Source organism: Pinus tabuliformis, chromosome 7 (assembly GCF_031772625.1).
Source record: "Pinus tabuliformis cultivar Carrire ecotype Pingquan chromosome 7, CPIR1, whole genome shotgun sequence".
NCBI lineage: Eukaryota > Viridiplantae > Streptophyta > Pinopsida > Pinales > Pinaceae > Pinus > Pinus tabuliformis.
This window is the reverse complement of record NC_142293.1, coordinates 1331800357-1331825398: the sequence shown is the minus strand read 5'-3', so window position 1 is coordinate 1331825398 and position 25042 is coordinate 1331800357.

Sequence of the window (25042 nt, the reverse complement as noted above, 5' to 3'; positions counted from 1 at the left end):
GAAGTTTCCCAGCAGAGGCATGATCAAGATGCCACAGCTTTGCTGGTGTCTCTATATAAGCAGCTAATCCAGACTCAAGAAAAGCTGGGAGAATCAGAGGCTGCACAGGCAGCATTACAGGAAGCTTTGAAGCAAAAAGAAGAAGGTCAGACCTCCCAGCCTCCTCCTGAAATAATTAACCTTGAGGAAGCTGCTCCAACTACTGTTCCTCCTCCTCAACAAACAGAACAGGCAGCACCATCCACCTCAGCACCACCACCAAGAACAGAGAAATGAGATTCAGGCCTTGGAAGCACAAATGACAGAACTAAATGAGGCCAGGGAGAAATTAGCCAAGGTAAATGAAAGATATGACAAATCCAAGCAGACTGTGGCAGAAAAGGGCAGGGAAATAAAAGCCCTCAAAGACAGGATAAAGGAGCTAGAGAAGGAACTCCAACTGGATAAAGTAGTGGCTGAGATCAAGACAGTGCTATGGGCCAAAATTGGCCAGTCTATTACTGACCAATGGCAGTATATTGAGACAATCCATGAGCAGTTGGAGCTCATTGCAAAAGCACAGAAGGAAATTCAGAGATCAAGGGCAGCTCTAGGCAATATGCCTGAAGTTGCCACCAGGATGATCAATGTGCTCAATAATAGAACAAGTGCTCAGTTAGCAACTATGGGAATTTCTAACAGGACTGAGACTATTTTGTTGATAAAGAGGGTCCTTACACTGAGAAGCTTAGTGCAGACATTAGAGAGAAGGACCCAAGACATGCAGACCGAGGTGAACAGATTTATGGACAAATTTGTGGTATTACAGAACAGAGGTCTCCCTGGCTTACTGAACAGTGCAGGAAGACTGCTTACCCATGAGCAGTATGCCAAGAGGGTCAATACATTCGCCACAAGTCAGATCACTGAAAGGCCCAGCACCTCAGAGGAAACAGGGCCAGCTACAGGACAAAGTCTCTACAACAGAGTAGAGAATTTATTCTTTATAATGAATGAAATTAAACACCTGTTTGAAGTGCCTCCTAACTTCTATAAATACACAGAGGCAGATGAGACTATGGATGCAATTCTTAGGCATCAACTGCCCACACAGGAATGGTGGACTAAGGCAATACAGATGATCTTATAGACCAGGAAGCCATTCACTAAGTTTTTTCATCAAAAATACAAGGTGGCATGCACAGGAAAAGTTAATAAAATCAGCATGCATAAAAGGTGAAGGCTGAGCCAACTCAGCAGAGCTTTCGGCCAGCAAGTCAAGATGGACAGCTACAGGTGACAGGGCCGAAAAGTTACAGCAGAGCAGCCACATGAGCGCATTTTCCAGCATTTAAAGCAGATCATTCCAACCGACTCGGTGGCCTCCAAAGGCCAAAATATCTTCTGACTGATAGAAATGAGCATTTATGTTGTATTAAAAGCAGCAATAACTTCTTATCTGCTGTTCTGTACAAAGTTGGTGAAACATTTATTTCTCAGATGACTCAACGCCTTAGATATTTTGTATTACCGTTTGTATATATTTGCCCCTCGCATAAGCTTGCAGGGGTTGTTGTTGATTTCTTTTGAAGAAGTTTCCTATGCTGTAATCTTTGCAGAGTTTAATAACAGAAGTGATGGAATTTCTGAAGTTCTGAGTTGTTTGAATGCGTTCATGGTGTTTGTTGAAGTTTGCAGGATCCCTGTGCATCTCATATACAATAAGTTTTCTGTAACTCTCTTCGTTTTGTGTTTCAATCTTTTACAACCCATAGATGTTTCTAAGTTCTAAGTATTTAGCAGCAAAGAAAAAGAATAGCCTTCAGGATTTATTCATGGAATACCCTGAGCTCAATCTATGTTGTTAATGAATTTTTTCCTCAGTTATAATCTTGATAAGTGTAATTCTTAATTGCTACACTTTCAGAATATATCTTTCACAGTGACCCTTGTTTCAGGAATTCAAGTTTGCTCCTGAGCAATATATTTCACTTTCACAGCATTAGCTTAATGGAGAATTCTTAATTGCTTTCCATTGGCTAAACATGCATCACCATACATCATCACTTAAGCTTTAAATTTTGTTTGTTGGGATACCCAATAGGCACTGCAGTCTGAACATTCCCACTGAAGCATTTCAAACATTTCACAGCTCTAGACTCCATTGCCCAATGAAATACAACTGTCTAAACATTACATCTTAGGTATTGAAAGACATCCTTCAACCAAAACATAAAAAAAAACCTGAGCATAATAGCTAGCCTAAAAGCAATATCAAAACAGAGACATATTACAAAGAGAGACCCCTCTCTGATTGCAGTTTGGCTAGAAGCTGCAATCCAAAGATTGGTTAGTGGTTACCCAGGCCGTATTCCCTTGGGAGTCAAAGGGAACAACCTGGGTGTTAACATCATCCATTCAAGATTTGGGTTAGCCATTTCTTCTTCTTCTTCATCCTCTTCTTCTCTTTCAGAATCCGATGGTTCTGGCTTTGAGTCCGTTCGTTCATCTCCGCCTCTACCTCCTCTACTGCCTTCCCCTCCACCCCCTATTCCAGAGTCCGATCCCAAGACAAAAAAAGTTTCTTGTTCACCTTGTCGGAAGATCGAAGGTTCCTCTCCATCTTCAATAGCTGTTGCGAGACCTTCAAGTGTGGCAAGGACTACTACTACCATTGATGATACAACAACTCCTCAGCTTTCTTGATGTGTATGGAAGATGTCATGTACCTGGGATCAATTTGACTGCTTTCACGAACTAGTGAGTGATGGGATGGATAGAGCAAAGGTTTTTATACGAAATCTCATGTTCAATCCTGGGAGGTGTGGAGTAACCAACTACAGAGTCGCAAGTAGGTGAGAGGGAGTGTGAGTTACCACCTTGACCAAATGGTTGATGAATGATTGTGAGAGGATGTTCAGCCATATATAATTGGCTTCCTTCCTTCTAGCACCAAAAATGTTGACAATTTTGGCCCGACCAAAATTTAGGGGATCACCCTGATATGAAGTCCTAACTAGACCTCACACCATTTGGTGTGGGATTTCCATCCGGTATAATGGCCCAATTGCCATTGTCTTGAGGATTTTCCTCAACTCTTTCTTTTCAGCATAGTAGAGTGGTCTGCTTTGTCTTTGAGAAGTGAGGTTCACGTGCATGGTGATTACTAGTGTTACTTGTGTCAATGATTCTTTCACTGTAGAGCGAGAGGGTGAAAGTGAGTCCCAAGTTGGTTGGGAGAAAGCTCTAACTCTACTAAGAAAAAACCCCACAACAAGACATGCACAAATTTTGGAGGAGCAGTCCACACGGATGCAGCAGTCACAACACATAAGGGAAGATAACACATGCAACACTCAATGAATGAGTCCGCATGAGTGCAACGATTGTTACAACAAGTTTGATGTGAAAGGCATGTTTGATGTCCAAGGAGATAACCACCATGGGCAAGACAGTGTTAGTAGCATATACAACACATTTTGATTAACAGATTATGTATTACAACAAGTGAAATAAGTTCAAGTGTTCAACACAGGTTAAAGAAACATGTATTACAAGTGTTCAAGATTAGTCTTACAATAGTTACAATACATGTGTGAAAGCATCCTAGCCTATTAGCAAGCTTCTGAATTAAGCGAAATTTCCAAGACACATCGTTACACCATACATCACTAACCCCATGCACGGGGCATTGGAGAGACTACTTACTCCTCAAAGGAAAGATTACAGACTCTCTTGGCTATGTGGGAGGAGAAGAGGTGAAAAAGTCCTTTACATGTACAAATGAGGGGTTATTTATAGCTAAGGGTGAAACTACCCCTTGTGGTTGTTCGACTACCCTCATGATTGTTTGACTTCCATGAATTTTTGACTTTACATGACTCTTTGTACAATGATTGCGTCTCTTGGAATTCCACGTTACATTACATTGATTGAAAACATGGCCCATAGTAGAGATGTGTACGACATAACTCATGACATGACTCGACATGAAAGTGTTGGTACGTTCATGCTGCTACTAGAGTGCATGTCGCGCTACAGTGATACTAGGTGATGGATGTCTTCATGGTGTGTCATAGCTTCACCTCTGTATAGAAAAGTGTGTGGAGTATTCAATGGTCATTTGTGCACTTGATGTTGCTTTGGTACGTTGCTTCTTAATTGTATGCTGGAAGGCTTGAAAAGCTCATCTATTCGTGAAAAGTGCATGTTCATCCGTTCGTCCGTCCATGAGCACATCTTGCATGTTTGCTCGTCCATCCATCCACGAACACATCTTTGCATGATCATCCATTCATGAGCACATCTCCTTGCATGCATCGTTTGTTCGTCCGTTGGTGAACCTGTCCTTCTACATGTGCTCCCTTCATTCATCCCATTTGTTGTCACGCCATGTTTGTTGGTGTACCTGTATTTACAGTAACTCATGACGAGACAAAATCAAATCCAAAAACCTCCTAGTCTACCATGACTCAAGACTATTTCAGATGTAGGTGACTAGGAGTGGCAACAAGGTTGTGAGGCGAGATGAAGGCTCCAGGCACTGCTGATGAAAACTTTACAAGCATCACTGGGTGATGAAGATGGGCAATACGAGTCAACAGTGACTTTCTGCGAGGTCTGGCTCTACTTGAAGGCAAAACTCCACAAATTTTGGGAGTGATATTCCAAGCTGCGGGAAGGCAAGGCAGACAAAATCTTTACATTTTCCAGGACTAGCGGACAGTGGGGTCTTGACAACAAAATTTGTGCAATTTCTTGGAGGAACAGGGCAGGCTGCAGTGAGGATTGGCAGACAAGATTTACGCAGTTTTTTGGCGGAACTTATTGAGAGCCTGGTAGCCAAAACTATGCAATTCCTAGAGGGAACGTGCAATTGGCTACTAAGTAACTGGGAGTAGAAACTGCACAATTCCCAAGGGGAACATGTAGTCAGTTTCTGGGAGCTTGGCAGCAGAAACTACGCAATTCATAGAGGGAACTGTCATTCTGCTGCTAGGAGCTGGTGGTAAGAATAATTGCACAGATGCTGGGAGGTCAGCCTACTAATCATCTCTGTGCAATTTTTGAGCTGAGGGGACTACTGGGCAACAGAATGCCTACTCATGAGAATTGCACAATTTTCTAGATGAGCAGTCAGTCGACTGTCGGGAGGACTGACTGGGAATGTTGTGTAATTTTCTAAAGGAGATAGGGATGGGCACCAGGTGTCTGTCCAACCCATCTGCGCAATTTCCTCAGTTAGCAAAGTGGGAAATTTCAGTAGCCTCTGCGCAATTTTTGAGGGGAGTCAGCCCCGGGGCGGCTTTCGGGTCCGCCTCTCTGGGTGGCCAGCATGAAGGTTGATTGAATTTCTTATGGGCAACACAACTTGAAAAGACTTGTTTAGTGCTTATGCGCTATTCTGGGTGGAATTTGATTGAGTCAATGGTGGGGTGATGGTCTGGCTGTGTTGGGCATGGAATCCCCCCAAGGCACGTTTTTGGGCTTAAAGCCCAAATTTTTACTGAATCTTATTGTAAAAGCTTCGTGAATTGTGGGCGCGGGGCACAAAATTATAATAGAGTCACAGGGTTGTCCACCCTAGTTTTTGTAATGTAATGTCAGTTGGATAGACCTACCCATGGTCTATGGACCATGGGATTGTATAAATAGAGCGAGGTTCTAAGTGTAAAAGAGAACTAAGGAAAATAAGGGAATAGAAGCATGAGAAGTCTAAGTGATTGAGTTGAAGTGTAAAGTGTGTTTGTGGGTTGTAGAGTAGGAGAATACTCTGCAGCTAAGTGTGAAGAGGCCTAGTAGTCCACAGCTGAGTGCGCAAGGTGGGTCGAGTCTGTAACGGTTGGAAGAATCAATAAAGAGAAGTTTACTATAATTCTATGTATCTTTTCCTGGTTTAATGCATGATTGGATATAATTTACAAGTATACTATTTATTTACTGTGTGAACCTGTATGAATGGTTTATATTGTTAAGTGTTGGCTTATTGGGGCCTAACCCAGGTTCAGAAGTGTTTTAGCCAAACAAATGCCAAAACTACCAGCCCTTTCAGGAACAGTCCGTGGAGCACGGACTGAGGTCTCACCCGAGGTAGTAAGGGAGGGTGTTGGAACCAGGTTTCCGCACCCTAGGGATGTCTTGATGAGGTCTGGAAAGTTCGCAACCCAGTCTTGCACTCTCGTACTGCCCCACGCAATTGTCTAACCTTTGCATAGTTTTGGTACAGAACGCAACAAGAGGTTATCTAGATCCTTTACCCTTAATGTGTTATTATTATATATCTGGCTTAATTTTGTGGGCCCAATAGTCTTAACAATCATTCACATTCAAAACAAGTGTGCACAATCATGGAATGTAAAGAGATGCATAAACATATAACAGAAGCATAAACATACAAATCTAGAAATAGATGCACAATATTTCATAATCAACTTAGCTTTTATTAAACTTCTGTTCTGTTACAATCTCGACTTTGCCTTGCGCACTCAGTTGTAGGGATCTGCACACATAGCTGCGGACTCTACCAAGCCTCTGTGCACTTAGCTGCAAAGCCTCTCTCTACTACTATAACCCAAGACTCAGACTTACATACTCGGAGCGAATATCGCACTCAAAATCCCATATCACTTAAGATCAATACTCAAAAACTGCGTTCTACACTTAGAGCCTCACTCTATTTATACATTCCCATGGTCCACAGACCATGGGTAGACTGACACATTATATATTAAATTACAATATTTTAGGGCAAACAACCCTAGACTCTCGCACTCCGTGCCCACATTTTGCGGGGTCTTTACATTACATTGACCTAGAACTGAGCTTTAAGCCCCAAAAATCCACTGTGGGGGGATCCGCTGCGCAACAAGCCCCCAACACAATCATCTTGACTCATCCCGAGTCACTCGGCTGGTGCAATGATCTTTGCTTGGAGTCCACCCAGTAAATTTTGTGCTTCACGGCTGTCAGCCACACATTCCTCCATTATCTACTGTATCAAGTGTGTGCGACTCTCCAATGCATTTTTCTCAAAGGCACCCTCTTTCCTTTGCACATATGTATCCTACAACTGAGCCAACTTCCACTTGATCGTGGCGGTGACCGTGAATGCTTCTTCGAGCCAAGGTTGAATGTGTGCTTTAAACCCTACTTCTTTCTAGTGTGCAGTGTCCACATGTTCCTTTAGAGCCTGAACCTCCCTCATCTTAGCCAATCGCTGAGTGAGGGAGACCATCTACGCGGTCCCCTGGACAATGTCATAGGCCTGCTGCAACTCCCACACTTCTTCCTCTAATTGTTATAGCATTGGGTCCTCCTACAGTGAAGTGAGTGTGAAAAGGGATTGATCCAACAATCTCGTGCAGTCCTGTACAATGTGCTCTATCTCATCCAACCCTAATTGAATGGCGCGGTGGCATTGGTCTTTGAATTTCGGGGGTGTAGAGGGCTGCGCCTTCAGTATCAGCTCCACGATCTGCAAGTTCAGCTCCAACTGAAACTTCACAACCTCCTCTTGGGTCTTTCAGATTGCCGCTACTAAGTGGTTAATTTTTCTCGTGGTGGGGAGTGTTGCCAGCATGACCAACTTCAGTATGCTGCTATAGGCTTCCTCCACGACCTGTTAAAATCCCTGGTTTTGGGCAACCAGGTTGTCACACTGTAGGCTGAGCTGTTCTAAATGTACATTCTGATCACTCAAGACTTGGAGAGTGCGACCCTCCCTAGCGTGAAGCTTAGCAGTTAAGCTCAACGTGAAGCCCCTCATGTCACCCTCAGCTTCTACTAGGATTGTGCCTTCTGGTAGCACCAAGGTGTTCATTGTGTGGACTCACAAAATCTATTCAGCTTCGGATGCACCCTCTGCAAGGTGCAGCATCGTCCTTCATAGTGTCACACATGTAATTCCTGCGACTGTGCTCTGAGCACCCCCAACATAGTTGTCTACTCCGTCATTAATTCTGCAAGAGCATCCTTAGTGACATCGTACACTAGTTCGCCACTGTTAAGAAGGTCTCGCTTAGAAGGCTTTGTTACCTTTTTCTTTTTCCGCGCGGTGGGCTTTTCCTGGACACACGGCCTCTTGAGTTGGGTCGATGTTGGTGTAGCGTCCATGCGTTCCTCTGTCTCAGCCTCCCCCTATATGTCCTTCTTCATGGAAATTTCCCTACCTTCCTTGGTCTCTTCTGTGGTCGCAGTTGTGATTTTTGTTGTCTACGTGGTCGTTGCTACCTCAGCCACCTTCCACTGCGTGACCGCTTCCTGTTCCTGGGACTTTCTCTCCGCCAACTTCGCGATGCATAGCTTAGCTTCCTTCTTCCACTGTTGTGCTCCAATATTTTCTAGTTCTTACAAGTATAGAGCACGCCACTCCGAAGACGATGCCTCCATTACATCGAAGATTGCATCGTCCGTTGCAATGAACGGAAGCTTCACCCATGTTCGAGCTGGATCCTTTTGCACCCGGATATACAAATTATGGATATCCACCTTGAATTCGACCATGCTTTGCAAACTGTTGTATACTATTGGGGACAAGCATGGCCAGTGGTTGATCCATGTTTGGATGCTCACCTCCATGAACACCAAAAACACCTTGATCTCGTGAACCCTCATCACGTCTTTTGCCGCCTAGAGCGAGGTGTACCTCGCAGCTTCAGGTAGGTTCCTCTTAATGGTGGGAAACCAGCTATCCTTCGGCAGCTCCCTTGCAACCAGTAGGATGGATAAGAGTAACCACATGTAGTGGAAGGTCTTACCCCGCTCCTGGGCCTCCCTACATTTTGTCAGAAATTCATCGTAGAGAAACTGTGCCCAGTTGAACTGGACCCCCTCTGCACACTTCTCCGCCAACACAACTATAGATGTGGGCACCTCGTCTACACAACATTTCCTCATGAGCTTACCATCCAGTAGCTGGGTGGCAATGCGCACCCCTCGGTCCTTGATGCTTGCTATTACATACCCTCGCTTCCTCTTCTCCAACTTATATTTGGCCTTCATAGCTTCTATGAGGCCCAAGTCGTTGCTCTTTCCTGCTATGGCTACGGGATCATTTCCTTTGATGGGCAGTCAAGAAATCTAGTGAATTAAGTCAGGTGTGATGGGAATCGGCTCCTCTAGCTAGAGATACCCATCATGTGCTAGACAAAGTAGCTGCCGGATGACAAAAATTGTGATGGGCGCATGGTGGTGGTGGGGTATCCACCGCAGATGGAGTAACCCAGCCTTCTCCACACCCCATAAATATTTTTGCTGCATTAATTTCTCCATGGCCAACTGTGGGAACTTCTCGCTATATATAAGGTCCTATTCTTTAAACATTATATTCGGTACCCGTCCCAGTGGCAAATCGTCAAACCTTATTTCATTCGGAAGAAGCAGGGTCTGGAGCACACTCTTCGTGGCCTCCAAGTCCTTCGGTATCTTGGCTACTCCTTTCCATGAGGGCATGTAGGGGGGTAACTTTATCGCTGAAGGTACTTGGGAAAAAATTTTCACCTCTTCATCTGGTGCTTCAATTTGATTGATAACGGCTTGCAAATCTTCCTCATCCTCCTCGGTTTCAATGGTGACAACTTTGCCCTTCTCTGCCATTGATAATTTACTGACTTGTGGGTTCCGTGATGATACCCAGACTGGCCCCATTGTCTGCTTGTCTTTCTATGGTCGTGGAGCGCGTGGGGACTTTAGAACCTCTAGTGCAGCTGCTGCCTATCCAGGCTCCTCCTGGGTCACACGGTGCTCTGGGGTACTCTCTACGAATCTCACTCTGGTTCTTACAACCGTCATCATTTCTATAATGGATTCATTCAGTCATGTACTTAAAAGTGGCAAGGTAGCTTGGTGCTCAATTCTCTGTACTGGCTCAAATCTCAAACAACCAAGTGTTGCCTCAAGGCTACCCCAAGGTTTTTTATAATAATGTCTGAATTTAAATTCAACCATTCCCTCCACTTCTGAGTCCTTAATACCTTCTTGGTGGCATATTGTCCCGAATTTAGCTCTTAATTCTTGTCTTAATGTCCTGTTGACCGCTCCTTTCTACCTTAAATTATACCTCTTGTCATGAACAATGACATCAACGGTCACTTCCCAACCTACTCGCGTAACAGTGCAGCCCCTTGCATGCAACCGTGACCCCTGTGACATACCGGACCTGCGTGGAACCTCCTTCCCACATAGCTCTCCTGCAGACTTGTTTATAATCTCACACCTTCTTTCAACTGCTTGGAGCGCTAAGACTGTACTTCCTACAGATAGTCAGGTGGTCACACCCCTAGTGTGAGGCTTCACCTTTCGTGCTAACTTGGCCCACGGACACCTTTCAAATACCCTTGCATCGCATTCTTCTTTGAAAGATGCGGGTGTAGCCATGGTAGCAGGGTCGCAACTCCTTCTAACATAATAGCAGGGCTGGCTAGACTTGGCCCCACCATGCTTAGTTTCTCATGGCCAGCTTGCATGACCTCGATTTCCAGTTCATTGATTTCTTCGTCCAATGTCACGCTTTTCTTCCTCAGCCGGGCCCACTCTTTGTTGAGTTCGTGAAGCTTCAAGCTCCCTCGCCAAATGGCTTCCCGTAACTGCCTAATTCCTATACCAAGATCCTTGCGTCCTGTCCCAACCATGGGAGCTGCAGTCTGGTAATTCTCCTCTATTCTCCTGGTTTCGTCTCTTCTTATCAGTGTTGGGGTCATTTCCGCACTCTGATTTTTTTTTATGGTCCTATAAGCCCATTGAACTGTTGGTATGCGTAGGTCCCAGTCAGTTCGTCCCACCTGGTAAACTCTATTCATGATTCCACATAGCTTTGCAAAGGCTCCGACATGGAATTTTTGAACCATGTGTCGTGCTCCCTGCGTCGGGTTCGGATTTTTGATCCTTAGATCATTAGTGTATGGTATGTTTACAAACGGCTTCGTTGACATAGGTGAGTGTGCAAACTGCTTCGTCCTGGTTGCCCATCTCGTGTACGATGTTGGGGACTTCCACATTGTAAGTGTATCTGTCATCTATACTTGTGTCAGTTCCCCATAATATTTTTAGGTGTATGCCCCCATCGTGCGGGTGTCGTACACAACACCCATTCTAGCGCACCGTACTGTTGTTGTTCCGGTACTACACTTTCAAATTGGTCTAAGGATTCCTCCACTCTTGTTACCCCATCAATTGTTGGTAGTTCCCTTGCTTCGCTCGTCACATGCCATAGTGATCTAATCATCATGTTGCAATTCAGCGTTGCTACTTCATGCAACCAGTTCTAAAAGCATTCTATTTCTTCATCTGAATACGAAGTACAAGAACTGTCACACTCCCATGAGATTCTCCCATCTGCTATTGGGTTTACCTGATCCTGGTTTTGCACCGTTATCTAGTAAATGCAATCCAGCTCATCATCACTATCATCATCACGCACGGGTTCAGTGTAGCATTCTCCTTTGGCTAGGTCTAGTGGAATTATTACACGTAGAGAATTTTTCTCGAATATCATCTTCTGCTTCTTCAGGTTCATGACTCCGTTCATATCAGTGGCCCAGTTTATTCCTAGAAACGTGGGATATGGATTGTTGTCATCCACAATATTTATCACTTCAAATTCCATTTGCATGCTCGTGCCTTCAATGTCCACTATTACCCCTTGCAACCTTCCCATGGGCAAGATCTTTTGTTGGTTCACCATCCATAATTGAATAGGAGACCACTGTAATGCTGGCCTGCCCATGCATTCCCATGTCTGCTTTGGTAACAAATTTGCGTCCGAGCCTAGGTCTAGGATCACTTGATCCATTTCATATTCGTAAATCTGCGCTGTCAATCTCATTTCCCTCCCGGTGCGCAATATATGCCTTCCCAGCTTCTGGACTACAAGCAGTTCACCTAATCCTATGCACCTAGTTATCAGCTATTGTAGTCCTTTAACTACCTTATTGTCGCATAGCAGCTTCATGCATGTATCTAAAAAGGTAGTTGTTACACAGTAATTTGTCACCATCCCTATTACCCCTTCTCCCGCACATTGGAGGACTTATTCTGGGACCTATGAGAAGTGACATAACCTGAAAACACTTGCATTGTATCCCCTTGAGTATGCATTTCATATGCCCTGAATACACCTTCTACAAAATACCCATAAAAATAGCCCTTTTTCCATTGGCATGGTTCCACTGTGTATCACTCGTGCCAATGGGGGAAATCCTCCAAAGAGGGTGCGCCAGCTGACACTCTGTCTCAGAGTCACACTCGCACCAGCCCAGTTGGGTAAAGTTTTTAACAAACAAACTTACGAAGGTTCTTCCTAACCTATTCATGAACTGGTTCCATCTTGAGTTAGTTCAGTTGGGCTTCAAATCTCCATAGAAGGGAAGTAGTTCTCCACCTCTCATGGAAGCTTCTTAGTGATAAAGCCAATCCCATGAATCTTGTGCATGACCCTAACTCCTTCTCCTCTATCTATAAAAGCTTGTCCTTTTGCCTTTGACAAGTTAGTCTCCAAATTCCAAATTCTAAATCTCAAAGTCTGAGGATTGCCAAGTTCATGCTACAAGGAGCCTTATTCATTCCCATGAGGCTAAATCTTAAGCGAGGAGATTCTTATCCAAGTGACCAAGGGGAGAGAGGCTTGTTCCCCATTCCCAACAAGCTTTACAAGGCATGTGTTGCTGATCACCCAGCGAAAGGAGGATTTGACGTCAGAACTATGGTTGTATTCTTCTTTGTTGTTTATCAATAATAGACGACTATCGTTATGGTTCCACTCTTGTTATTATTTGTGATGATGTTGAGTTATATCCTTTCTGACTGATATATAGTTGCATCTATTGGATTTTATGCTTCTGTTTGTGTCGTTCTTTGCATGTGCAGGTGTCCGTTCACGAGGATCGTGGGGATTGTGACCAGCAGAGCAAAGGAACGGGAGCGACGACTCTTCTACAATTACTTGTTGGAAATAATACTGAGAGGGGGAGGTGAATCAGTATTATCACATCAATAAAAATTTTTCATTTCCATATTCAGATTCATATATGCTACTTCCACAACTTCTTATGATTCAGTTAGTTGATCCTTAATGAGTGCATTAGAACATTATCAACCATATTAACAGTAAACAGGTGCAGTAAAATAGAACAAATCATCACACATAAGACACACACATGAACACCATGATATAAGGTGGAAACCCAATGTGGGAGAAAACCACCTGCTGCAAGTAATCTCAATCTTCTTCTTAATAAGAAAATCCTTTTACAATATTTCTGTACTGGTGCAGTCTTATACCAGTACGCAGGCTTCTACCTGCAGAGAGCTACAGCCCCCATAGTTCTTGTACTAGCCGATCCATTTACTAGTACGCAGGCTGCTACCTGCTACAATGCTCCAAAGTTTTCAACTGCTACTGGAAGGGAGCTACCACCCCCGTAGCTCTTGTACTAGCTAAGATACTAGTACGTAGGCACCGGCCTACAGTCTTCTCTCCTCCGGGTACCACGTTTCATACATTTTCAGACTGGATACACCTGAAGCACAACACATAATCTGAAAGGCCACGTTTCATCCAATTTTCATACTGGACCCATAAATATCATTGAAGCACATAATCAATCAATCTTCTGAATCACCCAATCACCAGATCAATACATATACAAGGATAATATGAGTGTTAGCAACCCGATCTAGTCCATTAGATCCATTACTAGATCTCATCCATCAACACAATCAATCAAACTGAATATGTAGAATACTGACACCATTAAACAGTCATCAGAACACATCAACAACCTGAACCACCTGTAACTTTAAACATCATAGCTCAAATGGTATATGCTACTGCAATGAACCAAACCTGCGTACATACGTGCTTTCACCAAAGCCAACCCGCGTACAGATCTATAAATATTCAATCATGACTTGCAACGATTTCAAACTTAAGTTATACCCAGTTCAGATCATTACAAGCGTCAGTATACAGATCTAGAATAAGCATAATCAACTATATAGAGATAGTTCATTTCAAACTATTTGATCCCGATCTATCCTTAGATCTTGTTCTCCATCAACCGGTGAGATCCCTCTTTAGCTCAGATCCAGATCTGCACCATAACCCAATCACAGTATTCCAGATCTAGATATTCAATAATTCAGATGATGCTTTGCCAAATGATCTCCTTCCTCTTTTATAGCCTTAGTCCTTTCTCAATACCACGGTCCAAAACCATAGGATCAAAAAAATGTTGGACTAATACCATGAACCAACCATGAAAGTGCGTGAGATCAACACTTTTGGATGCAATACCATGGACCAAAACCATAGGATCAAAAACTGTCGGACTAATACCATGAACCAACCATGAAAGTGCGTGAGATCAACACTTTTGGATGCAATACCATGGACCAAAACCATAGGATCAAAAACTGTCGGACTAATACCATGAACCAACCATGAAAGTGTGTGAACTTTTCTCTTGCATGAAGGGAACTTTTTTTCTGCATGAAAGTGCGTAAACTTTTCTCTACATGAAATAAACTTTTCTCTGCATAAAAGTGTGTGAACATTTCTCTACATGAAATAAACTCTTCTCTGCATAAAAGTGCGTGAACTTTTCTCTACATGAAATAAACTTTTCTCTGCATAAAAGTGCGTGAACTTTTCTCTACATGGAATAAACTTTTCTCTGCATAAAAGTGCGTGAACTTTTCTCTACATGGAATAAACTTTTCTCTGCATAAAAGTGCGTGAACTTTTCTCTACATGGAATAAACTTTTCTCTGCATAAAAGTGCGTGAACTTTTCTCTACATGGAATAAACTTTTCTCTGCATAAAGTGCGTGAACTTTTCTCTACATGGAATAAACTTTTCTCTGCATAAAAGTGCGTGAACTTTTCTCTACATGAAGGAAACTTTGTTGCACCATAATTTATCAAATAAATTTGTTGCACTATAATTTATCATTTGTGTGATTTTCCATCAAGGACAACACTTGTCTCATAATGCCAACAATCTCCCCCTTTGGACTTGTCATACTGAGAATTGTCATCTGATATCTCTTCTGTAGATTCATCTAGATATATATAAGTGAGTTGATCTTCTATGAGTTGTTTGCCATCAAGTACAACACATGCATCATAATGCCAACAATCTCCCCCTTTGGACTTGATGGCAACAATACCAAATCACTCTCCCCCTTTGACATCAGGGCAAAGGGCGAACCAAGATATTCTCTTTCCTAGATAAACATTCCACTGTCCATACTCCCCTGAGTACCTGCTGAAATCTCTGAATGAGCTCCCCCTTTGTATATGCCAAGGTGTATCAATCGGTCCATGCCACATGTTGAAAGCTCTGCTCTTGCTGAATTGTGCTGTTCATGCTCCCCCTGTCTGTAAGCAAATTCTGCAAAAAGGTGTTCTACAAGAACATGAATCTATACATCATACGTGACCTTCCTAGCACCAAATACTCATACATACATCCATCTCCCAACCAAGTGGGGATATACCAGAAAATGACAACCAAGTACATTACATCATTCATCCCAGGCATAGTGGGGAAACCAACATAGGCCGTTACATGACCTTGATATGACTGAAATATTTCATCAAATGACTACAATAGATAGAGACACACTATTACATCATGAGTCTTGATATGACCTTTACATCGAATGATATACATGACATTTATAACAGAGACCAAACACCTAAATAAGATCATGATAAACATCAACAATGACCCTGTATGATCTGCTCCATAGCATCTGTCAACAACAACTAGGCTAGCAACTTGTATTAGTGCATGAATCATCAAGGTATGTCCGTATCAACTCATCCTTTTGAATAGAATTCTATATATACAGAATCATTCACATTCTTTCATATGTGAGAAACACCATAGCCATCCAGATCTGCATGAACCAAGTATCATCAATTGGGAATATCTACATTAATCAACACATGTACGAAACAACCTATCATATAGGTAAGAACTCATCATCATCATGTCTCCAACAATGCAACTTCGAATAATCATCCATATATCCAGCCAACAATCCTCATCCATATATGTGCCAAGAACAATCATAATATATGATCTTTATGCATATGACGACAACAGCATATGAGTGACTCATCATCAAGTAAAGAAGATGTGAAATCAAGCTATGTACTTCTCCTTATCCTTATGAAGATCACCATGTAAGCACCATTAGAGAATCAACCACAAATCTGATCTAAATATCAACTATGTAACCCCAAGAATCATCTGAACAACTCATAATCATAGCAAAATGAATCATTTATCCATATACGCATCATCACCAAGGACTATTAACCATAATGCCAACAATTCATTAAAAGCATATTCTCCCCCTAAACCTGTGCCATCTTGGTTACTGTCAGATCTGATCATGCATATCAGCAAGAAGTATCAAGACATCATCATTATCAAGTTAGAAACAAAACACTTCTAACCATCAAGTCATTTCCACACATCATCAACAATTGTAACCATTATCAAACAGCGCAAATAATAAACCGAATCATAACTGATCCTTTTCCTGAACCTGTCCCTTCTGCCTTTCCTCAAACAATCATATACGCGACTATGCCATAACCAACTCGCGTATATACGTGAATTCTCTTTAAGAAACTTGCATATGAGATTTAGGACACTGAAGTTTTACACTTCCAGCTCCCTCTAATTCTGTTATGTCTGTATGTTGTGCTGTGCCACCTCTTTCTGACTGTACTTCTTTCTTCTTCCACATCTTCAAGTGTGATGATGATGTTTTCTCCTTTTGGTATGGTGCCCATACTTTGTTCCTGCATTCCTTAGCTATATGTCCAAGCTTGTTACATGCATAACATCTTACATGTTTCATATTCCTCCTGTAGCAATCAGCAGCTTTGTGACCAAACAAATTGCAAGAAAAACAATATCCATTGAAGTACCTAGAATGTGATGATCTTTCGGTGTGATGGTCTTGAACCATCCTTCTTCTGCATCTAGCTGCAACATGTCCAAGATTATGACATTCATAACATTCAATATTATTCATCTGCGTAAATGGCCGACCATAGTTAGGAGTAAGATATTTTCTTTGAGGAGTCTCTTTCCTTGATTGTTGATGGGGTTGACCTTTCATCTCCTTGTTGATCATTTTAGATTTCTCTTTAGAGTTCCTTGCCTCACCTTGTGAACTAGATTCACCTTCAATAGATTCATGAAAACCAAGACCAGTCTTGATAGCAGGAGACCTTTGACTACTAAGAATATCATCCAAGGCTTTAGTACTATCTTGAAATCGTAATAGTTTATCCTTTTCTTCTAATTTACCTTTCAAGATATTTACCTCAACTTGAAGTTGTTCCTCCTTTTCTAGAAATTGCTTCTTCATGTCTTCTTCAACTTTCCTTCCTTCTTCCAACAGATGCCTTAGTTTGAGAATCTCCTTTTCTTGTTCTTCATTCAGATCCTGCTACATTTGACGAGTTCTGAAGGCACATTCCAGTTGAGATTTTAAGCTAATATCTTCGTTTACCTATTTTTCAATAGCTTGGAGTAGATCTTTATTTTGCTTCTTTGATTCTTCAATATCTTCCTTTAGCGAGCGGATCGTGGCTTCAAGACTTTCATAGTAACTGGATCTATCTCTGAGTTTTTTGATGGTTGTGTCCTTTTCATTGACTTCATTTCTTAGAGATGTTGCTTCAACCTGCAACTTTTGATATTTCTCCTTGAATAACTCTCGTTGAGCCTTTTTTCTAGTAACAGCTTCTTTGAGGGCACCACTCTTTATGTTCAGAAGTCTTTCTTGTTCACTAATTTTGTTTGTCAGCCTGTTAAATTCTGCTTCTATTTGATATCCTTCTTCTTCTAATTAGGAACCTGTGTGTTAGCGTTGTTTGATTGTTGCTATACCCCATTTGGGCTAGTAGGGATGGCCTCTATCCGCAGAGGGGATTTACCTCCACAACAGTAGTAAGCATAGAAGGATCCATTCCCGGCTCTGGTTGATCCTTACTACCTGAAGTAGAGGCCTCCGCGAAACTCTTCTTAGCTTCCATAAATGTCTCTTTTACGCGTTCCAAGTCAAACTTAGGTTTCTTTGTAGGAGCCTTGCGAACCCATGTATCTTCCTCGAGTTGCTTCCCATTGTCTTCCCCTATGGTTGTGCCACTTCTGAGCATCATGTTCACATTGGAGTCATATTCACACGGTTCATACCTCATCATTTGGATATTCTGAGTCAGCTTAGGCTGTAGTACCCCTTTCTCGCACATCTGTGTGATCAGTGTAGGACAATCTATCCTTTCATGATCAAACTACTCATAGTACGAACAAGATATTCTCATCAGATTGGTAAAATCATGAGTGTAGTGCCTTGGTCCTCCGCAATTATAACAGATTAACTATTTGCGGCCTCTTCCTAGCCCCATTCCTTGTCGTCCTCGTCATCTCCCTTGAAATCTAGCACATGCCATCCCTGCGGCCGGATCAGGGCCTCGCGTATCCGTATGCATTCTATATGTTGGGGTCCGCTCCATCATTAACTCATAGTTGTGACAAGTACACTCATCGTGGCCCACCGATCTACAAAAATTGCAAAACAGCTGTTGGGGAGTCTGTGTATACTTCTGCAAAAAATGACAGTTGTCCATCATATGCCTTCCTCCCACCTAACAAATCGCGCACCAGAGCACGGGTGCTGCACTTGACCCTCCCTGTGCCTCTAGTCTCAATGGCATTGGTCCCCCTCTTGCCAAGTAGTTCGCGAATACTAGACAGTGATCCTTATCATGGCCCTGGCCTTTACATTTTATGCACCGCACTTCTTCGCATGCCTTCGGCCAGGGTGCCCTATCCTGCTCCAAACTTTGCATCTCCAAGCAAGATTCCATAGTTGCACGTGGATCTATTGGAATCCCAATCCCGAATCCTGTATTGGTGTTTCATGGAACCTCAATTGCCATTTCCAATGCTTCAACCTGGGTTGAAAGCTTCTGTTGTGACAACGCCATCCTCAGGTGTGGTGTCTAAGATGCCACAAACCATGCACGATGTTGTGCATCCGTTAGCATCATTTTGGCCTTGTGGATCGTACTCTTCAGTCTCTTATCTAGATCCCAGGGGGTCTCACCTGGAAGCATCACAATCTCTTTAAATCTGATGATTGACTGTGTTTCTGATTTCAGCCAGCTAAATTCTTTGTTTAGCGCATTTTGGATCTCTGCTATTCCTGCATTTGGGTGATCATTCAAGTGCTGGATATACCATGTCAGTGCACGATCCTATAGCATGCTTACCAATGTGGCCTTCTTAATGTTCTCATCCGTAACCCCTTGTGCTTCCCACACTGCTCTTACCACGAACTAGAAATGGTCTGGATCCTCATTCCCTACTCCTTTGAATACGGGTAGCTTGATCGTGCTCTCCATGCTAAACTACGACTTTGGTGGAGGTGGGGTGGTTTAAGGTGGAGGTGAAGTAGGTGAAGTGGGTGATGGCGTAAGTGTGGGTGATAACTACGAAATGTGTTGTCTTATCAAACTGACCGCACTTTTGGGGGAAACCCGAGCACACTCTTCCTCGCTCACTCGCAGAAGTGAAATTAAAGGATTGTTACCTAACCCTTCGATCCCTTTGTAGATCTTTCCGCTCTGTGTCATTCCAACCATTAATGTATTCGCATAACCCACGTCTCACATAACAGCATCTTAATCTAGGTATTCCAGGATTTGATGTACCTACCTCGCGGTCCCTTGAGAAAACATTGTTCTTCTTCGTTATAGCTCATGGTTGTGTCTATTGCAAACTCAATGATAAACCCCCTTATTATCTGATCGAGCCAATGGCCACGGCCTGTGCAACTTATCTTATGACACCTCTAGTCTGCGCACTACTTCTGGAGTCCACACTATCGGTTGATCGAGCTTGTACCTTCCCTGGATATCAGCTAACCTCATGATCCAATAATACAACTCTGTGGATTTCCGTATATACGTAGTGATCCAACCACCTCTTCTTAGATATCTGCAGAGTTTTGTTTTCCTATGTTATGAACTCGTGAAGCTTCTGATCCAACCAATCTTCAATTTCCTTCATCGTAGGGTTATAGTGTTCCAACATCAGACATCCATTAGGCAGATCCTGGTCCCAACAACAGAACCATTTGTTGGCTTATTAGGGCCTGACCCAAGTTCAGAAGTGTTTTAGCCAAACAAATCCTGAAACTACTGGCCCTTTTGGCAACAGTCCATGGAGCGCGGACTGAGGTCTCACCTGAGGTAGTAATGGAGGGTGCTGGAACCAGGTTTCCACACCCTAGGGAAGTTCGCAACCCAATCCTGCGTGCTCACGCTGCCCCGCACAATTGTTTGACCTTCACGTAGTTTTGGTACAGAACGCGACAAGGGGCTATCTAGATCCTCTACCCTTAATGTGTTATTATTATAGATCTAGCTTAATTTTGTGGGCCCAGTAGTCTTAACAATCATTCACATTCATAACAAGTGCGTGCAATCATGGAATGTAAAGAGATGCATGAACATATAACAAAAGCATAAACATACAGATCTACGAATAGATGCACAATCTTTCATAATCAACATATCTTTTATTAAACTTCTATTCTGTTACAATCCCAACTCCTCCCTACACACTCAGCTGCAGGGGCCCACGTACATAGCTGTGGACTCTAGTAGGCCTCTACACACCCAGTTGTAGATCCTCTCTCTACTACTATGACCCAAGACTCGGACTTACAGAATCGGAGCAAATATCGCACTCAAAAACCCATATCACTTAAGATCAATACTCCAAAACTGCCTTCTACACCTAGAGCCTTGCTCTATTTATACATTCCCGTGGTCCGTGGACCATGGGTAGGCTGACACATTCTATATTAAATTACAATATTTTAGGGTAGACAACCCTAGACTCTCGCACTCTGCACCCGCATTTTGCGGGGTATTTACATTACATTGACCCAAAACTGGGTTTTAAACCCCAAAAATCGGCTATGGGGGGATCCGCTGCCCAACATTAAGTATAAATTAAGACATTTAAGTAGGTGAAGGTGCTTAATTAGTACAGGAAATAAATAAGATCTTAGTTAATAGTGAAAAGTGCAGCACAACCCTTGGTTAAGGTTGCACGAAGGCAGGGTATCGAACCGCAAGGAACGAAAGGTGCATGCAGGAACAAACAAAGGACTAGTCAAACCTCTCAGACATCTCAAGGTTGCGGAAACCTAGTTCTAGCACCCTCCCATACTACTTCGGGTGAGACCTGAGTCCACGCTCCACAAACTGTTGCTAAAAGGGCCAATACTACAGTGATTTGTTTGGCTAATTAACTCCGAACCTGGGTCAGGCCCCAACAAGCCAACAAATGGTTCTGTTGCTGGGACTGGGATCTGCATAGAGATGTCTGATGTCATATCACTATAATCTGACAAAGAAAGGAATTGAAGAGTGGTTGGAGAAAAGGATTAACGAGTTCATGGAACAGGAAAATAGGAATCCACGACTGTAAAAGGAAGAGTGGTTAGATTACTAATTGTATACAAAGATCCATGAAATTTTCTTTGCATCCTTCCCTACTGAGTTGTATGAGTGGATCATGAAGCTAGCAGATAGCTAAGGAAGGTGTCAACTCGACAAACCTATTGTGTGGACTCCAGAATTGGTGCGTAGACTGGAAGCATCAGAAGATAATATCGTGCTAACTTTCGATCATTGGCTCTGTTACACAGTAATTTGTCACCGTCCCTGTTTCCGCTTCTCCCGCACATTGGAGGACTTATTCCGGGACCTGTGAGAAGTGACATAACCTAAAAACACTTGCATTGTATCCCCTTGAGTATGTACTTCATATGCCCTGAAGACACCTTCTGCAAAATACCCATAAAAATAGCCCTTTTTCCATTCACACGGATCCACTATGTATCACTCGCACCAATGGGCGAAATCCTCCAAAGAGGGCGCGCCAGCTGGAGCTCTGTCTCAGAGTCACACTTGTGCCAGCCTAGTTGGGTAAATTTTTAACAAATAAACTTATGGAGGTTCTTCCTAACCTATTCATGAACTGATTCCATCTTGAGTTAGTTCAGCTGGGCTTCGAATCTCCATAGAAGGGAAGTAGTTCTCCACCTCTCATGGAAGCTTCTTAGTGATAAAGCCAATGCCATGAATCTTGTGGATGACCCTAACTCCTTCTCCTCTATCTATAAAAGCTTGTTCTTTTGCCTTTGACAAGTTAGTCTCCAAGTTCCAAATTCTAAGTCCCAAAGTCTAAGAATTGCTAAGCTCATGCTACAAGAAGCCTTCTTCATTCCCATGAAGCTAAATCTAAAGTGAGGAGATTCTTGTCCAAGTAACCAAGGAGAGAGAATCTTGTTCCCCATTCCAAACAAGCTTTGCAAGGCATGTGCTGCTGATCACCCAGCCAAAGGAGGATTTGACGTAAGAACTATGGTTGTATTCTTCTTTGTTGTTTCTCAATAATAGACGACTATCATTATGGTTCCACTCTTATTGTCTTTTGTAATGATGTTGAGTTATATCCTTTCTGACTGATATATAGTTGCATCTATTGGATTTTATGCTTGTGTTTGTGTCATTCTTTGCAGGTGCAGGTGTCCATTCACGAGGATCGTGGGGATTGTGACCAGCCGAAGCAAAGGAACGGGAGCGATGAATCTTCTACAAATATTAGCATTGGAATCCAGGTAGGCCCTCATCATCGGTCTTTGATTTGCAATTAGGAACCTGCGTGTTAGCGTTGTTTGATTGTTGCTAGACCCCATTTGGGCTAGTAGGGATCGCCTCTGTCCGTAGAGGGGATTTACCTCCACAACAATTTGGTGACTCCGCTAGGGAGTTGGCTTTTTTCCTTGTTGTTTGTTTTGTCTTGTTGTTTGATTTGTAAACTTTAGACGGAGCCTGAAGTATGGCCAGATAGCCTTCGAAACGCTATTTCTCCGCATTAGCAAAGTAGATCAACGCCACTTCAGTCCATCTTTGGTTTGGTTTACGAGCTGAACGACTTGAAACTTGCCTTGTTTCTTGGTTGTTTCTTGGTTTCTCCTGCTTTATTAGCTTTCTGGGTTGAGTGCCTGTGTTTCTTCTTGCCCCCTGGTGTACCTGGGTACTGTTGACTTAGCTTTGGCTCATTTTATTTTTTATTTTTCCATAGCAAACTCGGCTGGCACTCTTTTATAGCATTACAGTCGCGCCACTTGGTGCCACACCCTGCGCCAATCCCTAAAAGGCACTAGTTTCAGCCTGACAGTCACGCCAGGCCTGGGAAATTTTGAAGTTTACTGGTTTCTAAGCCTCCTAAGCTTGGTTTTTGTTCTGGGTACCTTTTTCCGACTACTTGAGTGTGTTTTGAGTATCTTTTTTGAGAAATTCTTACTTTGATTTCCTTTGGTCATTACTTGGAGGTTTGTCCCAGTCTTTTCACAATTTTGCATCTTTTTTCTTTTGTTTTTGCAAAAAAATTTCCCCCTCATTCACCGGGGGGGGGGGGGGGCTAAATTTTGTATGAGTGTTAATCGCCTTTGAGTGTTTTTCTTTTCTGATCTTTGGAACTCTCACCCAATTTTCTTGATTTTCACTTGATTGGTTCTTGGATTACATTAGAATCATCTTGTGTTTGAGAATTCTCTTGCATAGATCACACTTGCATAATTAGAATTCTCATTTTCAGAATGTGCATAGATTACATTTGCATACTTTTCAAGTGAATTGTGCATAGATTACCTTTACCCTTTGGATGTTTGCCATTTTCTATTGATTTCACATTTCTAGCCCTAGGGCATCTAGTGGCTTTGTGTGTCGAGCCTTCCTTAGGAGTTTTGGTCTTCTATTAGTCCAGTTAACTTTCTGATTGCTCCCTTGCACTCATTTAGTGGTTGTTAATCGTTTTATTGTGTTATTTGGGTGACTTGCTTCGTCTTCACTTGAATTCCGCTTCGTCTTACTTTGAGCCTAGATTACACGGCTCATTGGTCTCTTTGGGATTTTTCTTGTTTGGAGGTTTGCTTTGTGATTTAGGGAACTCAATGTGTTTGCATTGAGAGAAATTTGTGGTTTTACTCTTTTGTTATCATTTCTCAAAGTTGTTTAGTGCGTTTTGCCATCAACAAAAGAAAAATCTCTTTTGCTTTGTATTAGTTAATGAGAATTAGAACTTTTCATTTTGATTAGTGATTTAGTGATCTTAAGGAAAAGTTTGTTAATTTCCATTAGCTGCATTAGGGAAGTTCTTTGTTGTTTTGTGATCATTTCGTTTGCATGAAAGCTCTCAAACCCTCTCGTAACTAGCATTCATCGAATGAAATGACATATTTTGGCATATAGTTTGCATTTAGAGAATTTTGAGAGATTATATAGGGTAGGGCCTGAAAACTGAAACATAATCCAAGATCAACTTTAAAATGAACTGAATGAATCTAACAACACATTGGAACATAACACACACATTTAGAGGTCTAGGCTAGAGACGTGCTCCAGCGTCGTTAAACCTAGTCACTTTTGTTTCACTCAAGGTTGGGTGATTCCTCCTTCTGTGAGTGGTCTAGCACGGATTCGAGCTCCCACGTACTGTCAAGTATATGGGGAGACCCCACTAGGTTATCATCCTTTATCCATAGGAAGCCGTGTCTGCCGCCTTACAAGCCATAACGCACCGAACACAACATTCGGGAAGATTGACTATTGTATGGAAAGTCCTTGGTTTTCATATGACTGCCAAGGTGTATATGCAGTTTTACGGATTTGTTTGGTAAACCTTTTGCCTAGTTTCTCCAGAGTAGTCACTTTCGTTCCTTTTCGGACTCCCTAAAAGAAAAGTTCCATCTAAGCACTTGTCACTTTAGGCTCATTAAACATTCGAAGGTGACTAGAGTCATCTTTTGTCCTTTTCTCGACTCTTTAAACATGAAAAGGTCAAGTTTTGTTCCTGTGTCTTAAAATTTATTCGGCCACGATTCACATTTACCCGGTTAGATCTTGTTTGCGTAGGGTTCTTTCTAGTTTTCGATGGCAACCTTCCCTGAGTCT